Below are 10146 nucleotides of genomic sequence, written 5' to 3'. Positions count from 1 at the left end.
ATAGCTTTTCTGTTTTTAAATGTGGATTTCTGCTTGTATTAGCACAAAGAAAACTCTTCTGTGTGGTTCATGTTCCCAAGAAAATAAATATCATGGACACTTATTAGTATCAGAGAGTTCACAACGAGCTCTCAAAATCTGATTTTTGAGTTACTAATCTGAATTTCACTATTATCCTGCCAAAAAGACACTGTTCTTGTTTTCAAGTAATGATATAGGGAACCCACAAACAAAAAACATGGTTCAGAATGAGGGGTGTTAACACAAACTTGGTAAAAATTCGTGTCTTAGTTGGGATTTTCCTGGTGGCTCAGGTAGTAGAGAATCCATCTACAATTCTTGGGTTCAGTCCCTAGGTTCAGGAGACTTGGGTCCAATCCTTCGGTTGGGAAGATCCCCTAGAGCAGGAAATGGCAGCCCACTTCAGTCTTCTTGCCTGGAGAATTTCATGGACAGAGGAGTCGGTGGGATGCTGTCCATGGGGTCCCCAGGAGTTGGAATGAGTGAAAAAGCGCACGCACACACTGTCTTAGCAATGACGGCGGGAAGTGCTGTTTTAAGCATTTATGTGGTGACAGACCCAGAAGGCCATTCCCCGTTACCAGCGTCTCTTCACACCCTCAGGGTGGCTCCTGAGGACAGAGCCCAGGACGCAGGACAGGCCAGGACAGGCCAGGACACGGGGGAGGCTCTATGGGACAGCACTGGGTCACGGAGCAGGGCCCGGACGGCATCCAGGGGCGGCCTTCAGCCTCCCCTGCCAACGGAGTGTGTGTCATTATGGTGACAAACAGCCTTGTTTTGGTTTTTTTTTTTTTTTTTTTTAACTTTGAAGGTGAAACGTTTAATTTTAAAATGTCCTCAGGAAATAGAGATATTGGGAAGCGGACTCTCGTTCTTCGTGTGACTTGTACAAGCAAACGTCGCAGAAAGTGTGGGCCGTGCCTCTGCGGGCCCCTAAAGAGCGTCGGCTCTGAACCGGATCACCGGGACCCCAGGGGGCCTGCAGAGCGTGTGTGAGCCCCTGCGGCTCGAGTGGCGTCCTGTGTCCACCGCTGTGCGTGCTGCCGGCGCCTCTGCTTCCGGGCTGGTCGCGCTGTCCTTGCAGGTGGAACCGGGCTCACCGGGGCCATCGCAGCAGGAGAAACAGATGGCAGCTCCGGGCAGGAGGTCTCCATCTGAGTCCCTGCTCTGAGCCCGAGCTGCTGAGCCCCCACCACAGAGGGTCCAAAGGCTGCCAGCCTGTCCACGGCCCAGCCTTGGCCCACTGCCCACGGGTCAAACCTCTGGCCACTCAGCACACCGTTCAGCCCACCCCCCTCATGCTGTTTGCTGGCCGCTCCCCTACTCCTGCCCTGGGGCTCTGCTCAGGGTCCTTCCAACCGACTTCAGGGGGCTGACCACCCCCCGGCCCTCAGAAGGGCCTGGTGGAAGGCGCTCCTCACAGCACAGAAAGCTCTGAACCTGCCCTGTTTCCTGGAGGCTGACAGCACATTTGCAAATGAAACCACAAAATACTAACAAGAGGGCAGGGCACCCATGCAGAGGTTTTCAAATCTCAGCAACAGGCAGGTGTTGGGTAAACTTTCCAGCTTTATTCCTGGTGGAAGTACCCTTGCTGTTATAGCTTGGCAAGTCGTTCCCTCTCTTTTAATTTATTCTGTTTTCAGGTCACTACTTGCCTCTAGACTTTATTTTTTGGGGCTCCAAAATCACTGCGGATGGTGACTGCAGCCATGAAACTAAAAGATACTTGCTCCTTGGAAGAAAACCTATGACAAACCTAGACAGTGTATTAAAAAACAGAGACATCATTTTGCCAACAAAGGTTTGTCTAGTCAAAGTTACGGTTTTTCCAGTAGTCATGTATGGATGTGAGAGTTTGGACCACAAAGAAGGCTGAGCACTGAAGAACTGATGCTTTCTAACTGTGGTGCTGGAGAAGCCTCTTGAGAGTCCCTTGGACAGCAAGATCAAGCCAGTCAATTCTAAAGGAAATCAACCCTGAATATTCATTGGAAGGAATGATGCTGAAGCTGAAACTGCAATACTTTGGCAACCTGATGCAAAGAGCTGAGTAATTGGAAAAGACCCTGATGCTGGGAAAGATTGAAGGCAGGAGGAGAAGGGGATGACAGGATGAAATGGTTGTATGGCATCACCGACTCAATGGACATGAGTTTGAACAGACTCCAGGAGATTGTGAGAGACAGGGAACCCTCGTGCTGTAGTCCATGGGGTCACAAAGAGTCAGACAGGGCTTAGTGACTGAATAACAAGAACAATTTGCCTCTCAGTGTAACTCTGGTCTTTATGACGATGGTCCCTGATAAGCAGGACAAATGATTTCACACACCTGGGAGTGAGGCTGACCCCACTGAATCCTGGGAACAGACGGGAGGCTGGGGAACCAACCTGCCAGCCCTCCTTGTGGTGAAACCATGTTGAAGAACAATCAGAAAAAGAGTAAATATAATACTGAACCACTCTGCTGTACCTCAGAAACTAACACCGTGCTGTAAATTAACTGTACTCCAATCAAAGAAGACTGGGGTCCAAGTCTTGACTTTATTCTGCTCTAAACAACAGACTGGTTCCAAATAGGAAAAGGAGTACGTCAAGGCTGTATATTGCCACCCTGCTTATTTAACTTCTATGCAGAGTACATCATGAGAAACGCTGGCCTGGAAGAAGCACAAGCTGGAATCAAAATTGCCGGGAAAAATATCAATAACCTCAGATATGCAGATGACACCACCCTTATGGCAGAAAGTGAAGAGGAACTCAAAAGCCTCTTGATGAAAGTGAAAGAGGAAAGTGAAAAGTTGCCTTAAAGCTCAACATTCAGAAAACGAAGATCATGGCATCTGGTCCCATCACTTCATGGGAAATAAATGGGGAAACAGTGGAAACAGCATCAGACTTTATTTTTTGGGGCTCTAAAATCACTGCAGATGGTGACTGCAGCCATGAAATTAAAAGAAGAAAAGTTATGACCAACCTAGATAGCATATTCAAAAGCAGAGATATTACTTTGCCAACAAAGGTCCATCTAGTCAAGGCTATGATTTTTCCAGTGGTCATGTATGGATGTGAGAGTTGGACTGTGAAGAAGGCTGAGCACCGAAGAATTGATGCTTTTGAACTGTGGTGTTGGAGAAGACTCTTGAGAGTCCCTTGGACTGCAAGGAGATCCAACCAGTCCATTCTGAAGGAGATCAGCCCTGGGTGTTCTTTGAAAGGAATGATGCTGAAGCTGAAACTCCAGTACTTTGGCCACCTCATGTGAAGAGCTGACTCATTGGAAAAGACTCTGATGCTGAGAGGGATTGGGGGCAGGAGGAGAAGGGGACGACAGAGGATGAGATGGCTGGATGGCATCACTGACTCGATGGACGTGAGTCTGGGTGGACTCCAGGAGTTGGTGATGGACAGGGAGGCCTGGCGTGCTGAGATTCATTGGGTTGCAAAGAGTCAGACACGACTGAGCGCCTGAACTGACTGACTGAGTGACTGACTGGAACCTCCTTGGACCGTGTGGATCACAACAGACTGTGGGAAATTCTTAAAGAGATGGGAACACTAGACCATCTTATCTGCCTCCTGAGAAATCTGCATGCAGGTCAGGAAGCAACAGTTAGAACAGGACATGGAACAACAGACTGGTTCCCAAATCGGAAAAGGAGTACGTCAAGGCTGTATATTATCACCCTGTTTACTTAACTCATGTGCAGAGTACATCATGAGAAATGCCAGGCTGGATGAAGCACAAGTTGGAATCAAGATTACCAGGAAAAATATCAATCACCTCAGATATGCAGATGAAATCAACCTTATGGCAGAAAGCAAAGAACTAAAGAGCCTCTTGATGAAAGTGAAAGAGGAGAGTGAAAAAGTTGGTTTAAAACTCAACATTCAGAAAACTAAGATCATGGCATCTGGTCCCATCACTTCATGGCAAATAGATGGGGAAACAATGGAAACAGTGGCAGACTTTATTTTGGGGGTTCCAAAATCACTGCAGATGGTGACTGCAGCCATGAAATTAAAAGCTGCTTGCTCCTTGGAAGAAAGGTTATGACCAACCTAGACAGGATACTAAAGAGCAGAGACATTACTTTGCCAACAAATGTCCATCTAGTCAAAGCTATGGTTTTTCCAGTAGTCATGTGTGGATGTGAGAGTTGGACTATAAAGAAAGCTGAGCCCTGAAGAATTTGATGCTTTTGAACTGTGGTGTTGAAGAAGACTCTTGAGAATCCCTTGGACTGCAAGGGGATCCAACCAGTCCATCCTAAAGGAAATCAGTCCTGAACATTCATTGGGAGGACTGATGCTGAAGCCGAAACTCCAATACTTTGTCCACCTAATGCGAAGAACCAACTCATTGGAAAAGACCCTGATGCTGGGAAAGATTGAAGGCGGGAGAAGGGGACGACAGAGGATGAGATGGTTGGATGGCATCACTGACTTGATGGGTATGAGTTTGAGCAAGCTCTGGGAGTTGGTGATGGATAGGGAGGCCTGGCGTGCTGCAGTCCCTGAGGTCACAAAGAGTTGGACATGACTGAGTGACTGAACTGAACTGAAATGAAACCTCCTGTGGATGGCCACTGACCCGGTGCATGAGGCATAGCCCCAGGCCGTGTTGCTGACCTACCCACGTCTTTTAAAATCTGCTAATAGGGTGAATTACATCAATTGCTTTTTGAATGATGATTTAGCCTTGCATTCCTGAAATAAATCGCTTGTGGTTATGTTTTATTATCCTTTTTACATATTGTTGGATTGTATTTGCTGAAACTTTGTTGAGGATATTTACATCTATGTTCATGAGTTATATTTGTCTGCAGTTTTCTTGTAATGTCTTTTTGGTTTTTGATTGTTTGTTTGTTTAATCATAGCTATGCTCCTCATGTATGATGACTTGGGAAGTGATCCCTCTTTTCAGTTTCCTTAGAGTTTGTGTACTCTAAGTAAATTTTCTTCCTTAAATATCTGGCATAACGTGGGAGTGGAGTTTCATTTGTAAAAAGTTTCTTAACTAGAAAATCAATTTTTGACAGAATGTGATCATTCAAATCATGTTTATTTTAAGTGAGCATTTACAGTATGTGTCTTTCATGGAATTTACCTGTTTTATTTATCTAAGTTCTCTAAATTCATAAGCACATAATCATATTTCCTTATTATACTTTTAATTTTGGTAGGATCTAAAGCAATTTCACCTCTTTCATTTCTACACTGGTAATTAGTGCTTTCTTTTTTTTTTCTTGGTCCACTTGGACAGGGGTTTATGAATTTCATTCATCTTTTTGTAGCACCATTTCCTTTCTGTTACTTTTGTCTTTTCGGCTCCATTGCTATCTGGTCTTCTTATTTTCTTCCTTCTGCTCACATTGATTTTTAACTTACTTTTCTCTTTCTACTTTCTTATGAAAGTAGCTTAGGTCATGTATCTGAAATATTTTATTCTTTCTAAAGAAGCATTTTAAGGCTATAAAATTCCTTTCTAAGTGGGTGGTTAGCTGCAAGACACATGCTTTTTTAAATTTCTTATAATTGAATATATTTTTTTCAATCTCTTTTTTTTTTGTTTGACCTGTGATTTATTTAAAAATCTGCTTACCAAATATTTAGGGATTTCCCTAATAATTTCATGTTCTTTATTTTTATTTAGTTCTATTATGATCTGGCTAAGTGGTAAAGAATCTGCCTGCCAATACAGGAGACACAGGAAACTCGTGTTTGATCCCTGGGTTGGAAAGATCCCCTGGAGGAGGAGATGGGAACCCAATCCAGGGTTCTTGCCTGGAAAATCCCATGAACAGAGGAGCCTGGAGGGCTACAGTCCATGGGGATGCAATGAGTTGGACACGACTGAGCGTGCACACACGTTATGATATGAGACACGCTTTGTATAATTCTAGTTGTCTTACATTTGTTAAAACTCGCTGTCTTTCTGTCTCTGCTGCCACCTTGGCACCTGTGAAAAAGCGTATGGTGAAGCAGGAGGAAGGCGCGAAAGAAAAAGAAAAGCAGGTCCTGGAGCTTCCTCTTGACTGTACCCACCTGGTAGAAGATGGAGTCATGGATGAGGCCAATCTTGGGCAGTTTCTTCAGAAGAGAATCAAAGTGAAAGAAAAGCTGGGAATCTTGGTGGAGGGGCTGTTACAACCGAGAGAAACAAAAGCAAGATTACTGTAGCTTTTTCCCCAAAAGGTATTTGAAATATCTCACCAAAAAATATCTGAAGAATAATCTATGTAGTTATGAGTAGTTGCTAGCAGCAAAGAAAATTATAAATAGTGTTACTTCCAGATGAACCAGTTTGAAGAGGAGGAAAATGAAGAGTAAAACTCAGTTATCTGGAATATGTGTGCTATTGCTATTGCTGCTGCTAAGTCTCTTCAGTCGTGTCTGACTCTGGGCGACCCCATAGACGGCAGCCCACCAGGCTCCCCCGTCCTTGGGATTCTCCAGGCAAGAACACTGGAGTGGGTTGCCATTGCCTTCTCCAATGTGTGAAAGTGAAAAGTGAAAGGGAAGTCGCTCAGTTGTGTCCGACGCTTAGCGACCCCATGGACTGCAGCCTTCCAGGCTCCTCCATGCATGGGATTTTCCAGGCAAGAGTACTGGAGTGGGGTGCCATTGCCTTCTCCAGGAATATGTGTATAACTTCTTAAATAAAACAAAGAACACCAGCAGCAACAAAAAGACAGCTGTGCTCAGGACACAATTTGGTGAGCACGTATGCACACCACGCAAGTGCTAAGCCAGCTCAGTCGTGTCTGACTCTCTGTGACCCTGTGAATTGTAGCCCCTGACTCCTCTGTCCATGGGATTCTCCAGGCAAGAATACTGGAATGGGTTGCCACGCCCTCCTCCAGGGGGTCTTCCTGACCCAGGCATCCAGCCTGCATTTCTTGGGTCTCCTGCAGTGGCAGTCAGGTTCTTCACTCGGGAGCCACATGGGAAGCCGTGAACACCATATTTGGTGTTGCTCAGTCACTCATTCATGCTTGACTCTGTGGCCCCATGAACGGCAGCACGTCAGACCTCTCTGTCCTTCACCATCTCCTGGAGCTTGCTGGCTCAAACTTGTGTTCATCGAGTTGGTGGTGCTATCCAACCATCTGGTCCTCTGCCATCCCCTTTTCCTCCTGCCTTCAATCTTTCCCAGCATCAGGGAAAAATTAAATATACACCACATATAAGATATGGAACGTAACATATACTATACATCACTTGTCAACATATTGGTTACTATTCCACATACGCTTGAAAAGAACACATATCCCGCTGTTGCTGGGGGAAGTGTTCTGCTGATGTGAAGGTCGACTGGGTCCGGTTTGGTAATAACGCTGCTCAGCCCGTGTGTGTCTTCCCGGATCCGTGTCTCTTAACTCTAGCTCTGCCTATCTGTTGACAGAGGCGTGAGGAGGCCTCCAACAGTGAACGTGCGTCTGTCTGTTTATCCTTGTGGTTCTATTAGCTTTGACTTTATGACCTTCAAGTCCTTGTTGTTAGGTGTAGTCACACTTAGAATTAATTTTTTATCATTATATAGTATCTTTTTATCCTTGGTAATATTTCTTGCTCCAAGTCTATATTGCCTGATATTAATATAGCTACTCCAGATTTGTTTTGTTTAATATTTAAATAAAATCTTTAAAAACTGTTTTTACTTTAAACATATATGTGTTTTTATTATCAAAGTAGATTTCTTGAAATAGCGTATAGTTGTCTTTTTAAAGAAAATACAATTTAATAATCCCTGCCTTTTAGACCATTTACATTTAATGTAGTTATCAAAATAGTTGCATGTACATCTACCACATTATTATTTTTTGTTTATTTCTTCTATTTTTGTTCTTCTTTTTCCCTTTCTTGCTTTTTTTCTGGATTATCTGAGTGTTGATAATTAGATAGATAAATAGAAAGAAGTATCAATATATAGATAAATTAACATATACTTATATATCTTAGTAATATTATTCATAGAATAACATAACATAATAATAGAATATTATTATTCTATTTGAGTGCACTAGATTTGTGCCATATTCTTTACATCCTTCCTTCAGTGACAAAGTTTTCAAAGGACTGCTTTTATAGAATTTATGACACTGCACTGTTTGATTGATTTGTTGGGTCCGCTAGTCTGATTGAGAACTGAAGCTTTTACTTTGATTTGCTTTTCTATTTATCACTTAGCACATAAAAAACTTTCTAAAAATGGTCTTTGAATAAATTAATGAGCTTAAGATATTCAATAAAACATATAATATTAACCAATTGTTTCATTTTATCAGTAGCGATTTCTTTTTTCCAATTACCTAAACAAACAGCCCACAAGTCAATTTTCTTCCTTTCCTTCCAAGAAACGTTCTGTTTCCTCTTTCCTTAAACCGACTGTTGAGTTGTTCTCTGTCTCTGGCGCTTTTCCGACCAACCTACCAAGCATGCAGCTCCTGAGTTATGAAGTCTCCCACCCTTGCCCCCCCAATATCTGCCCTTTCTAAGCTCAGAACCTCAAATAAGTCTCAGAACTCCCTCCCATAGGGTGGACCTTCAGTAAACATTGCTTAATGAACAAAAGTAGAGCTAATTTTTTTTCCCCATCAGATTGGATTTTTGCTTTAATGCAATTTTTTTTTTTTTTTTTTGAGTCCTTGAGGGAAAAAAAGGCAATATCCAGAGGAACACAGTGGGGCATTGTGTCAGGTGGCCCAGAGGAAGGGGGATGATGCTGCATCTGCCCAAAAACAGACGCGCGTGGTGACGGCAGAAGCGGAAATGATACTGCATCTGCCCAATAACGGAAATGATGCTGCATCTGCCCAATAACAGACGCGCACGGCGACGGCAGAAGCGGAAATGATGCTGCATCTGCCCAATAACAGACGCGCGTGGTGACGGTAGAAGCGGAAATGATATGCATCTGCCCAGTAACAGACGTGCGTGGCGACAGTAGAAGCCATCCCAAAGGTGCCAGGGACACTTCAACTGTTTTTGCAAAACACAATGTATTTGTTGTTGTTGTTTCAATTGACTTCTGGTTTGATACCGTTGAAATAGAAAGCTCTAAACCAGTGAGCATTTCAGGAAATCAATTTATGCTAAATTCAGACTCTGGGTAGGATGCTGCTGCTGTTTGCGCTTGCTTGACCTCCCTTTCAGCACCAAGTTCTCTGTCCACAGCGTTCAGGAACAGAAGTGCTCATATTTCCCACATTCTTTGTTGTCATAAGCCCTGTAGCAACAGTATGTGTTCTGACTTCCAGTGCAGCAGGGAGAATGGGGGTGTTGTTGGTGCTGACCTCCTCCACTAAACAACGAGGTCCACGTCACCCGGTAATGCTGGGACAACAAGCCCCTGTCCAGAGGTCGTCGCCAAGCCTGGGGCGCGAGCGCCAGCACCTTCGTCTCCATGCTGTGTGACCACAGCATTAGCATTTCCGTGATAAGTAGAGGCGCTTCGCTGACATTTGGATCAGTGCAGTCGTCATTAAATGGTCTTATTTCTTAAGCTGTGATCTTTTTTATCCTGAAGGTAGTGCAGATTGTGAGTGGTCCGGGAAGCGGGAGAAGGACAGTGTTTACCTGATATATTAACAGAGCCAGGACAGGCTCCTGGGACACACAAGGTCTGCTCCAGACAGGCCGGTGCACAAGCCCCGAAGCCCCCAGATCACTTCCACCTTCAGTTCATCTCTTCTTATCTGACCTGAGTCATCCTTCAGAGCTCAGGTCAAGCTCAGCCTCCACCAAGGAGTGTTCCTCAACCCTGATGACAATTTACAGCCTGAAATATATAAAATGCTAACAGAGACTGACCCAAGTAACATCAGAGATAACACCTTTGAGCACATTATCTATCCTCAAAATAGAACGGTGCTCGTTTCCCCTTATTTAAGGTGAGGCAGCAGACACTCGGAGCAGCTGAAGGTCCAGTGAGAGCTCGGCCACGGGTGAGCACAGCCCCACAGAGCTAGGGCTCCTTTGAGATTTCAAACCCCAGGCACAGCCCTGCTGACATGTGACGTGTGACATGTGACAGGCCTGAATTCCATTTGCAGGTGTGTTTGCTGATATACTGAGCTAAAGAAAATGTGCTTTAATAGCAAAGAGTATGGCTTGTAT

At 44.3% G+C, this 10146-nt stretch overlaps 1 pseudogene; it reads left to right on the top strand.

Moving 5' to 3' along the window:
- The first annotated feature begins 5904 nt into the window (after positions 1-5904).
- LOC102267019 (large ribosomal subunit protein eL22 pseudogene) lies at positions 5905-6357 on the top strand (annotated as a pseudogene).
- The last annotated feature ends 3789 nt before the right edge of the window (positions 6358-10146 follow it).

This window comes from Bos mutus, chromosome 20, assembly GCF_027580195.1.
Source record: "Bos mutus isolate GX-2022 chromosome 20, NWIPB_WYAK_1.1, whole genome shotgun sequence".
In the NCBI taxonomy this organism is placed as follows: Eukaryota; Metazoa; Chordata; class Mammalia; order Artiodactyla; family Bovidae; genus Bos; species Bos mutus.
This window is presented reverse-complemented; position numbering and strand designations above follow the sequence as displayed.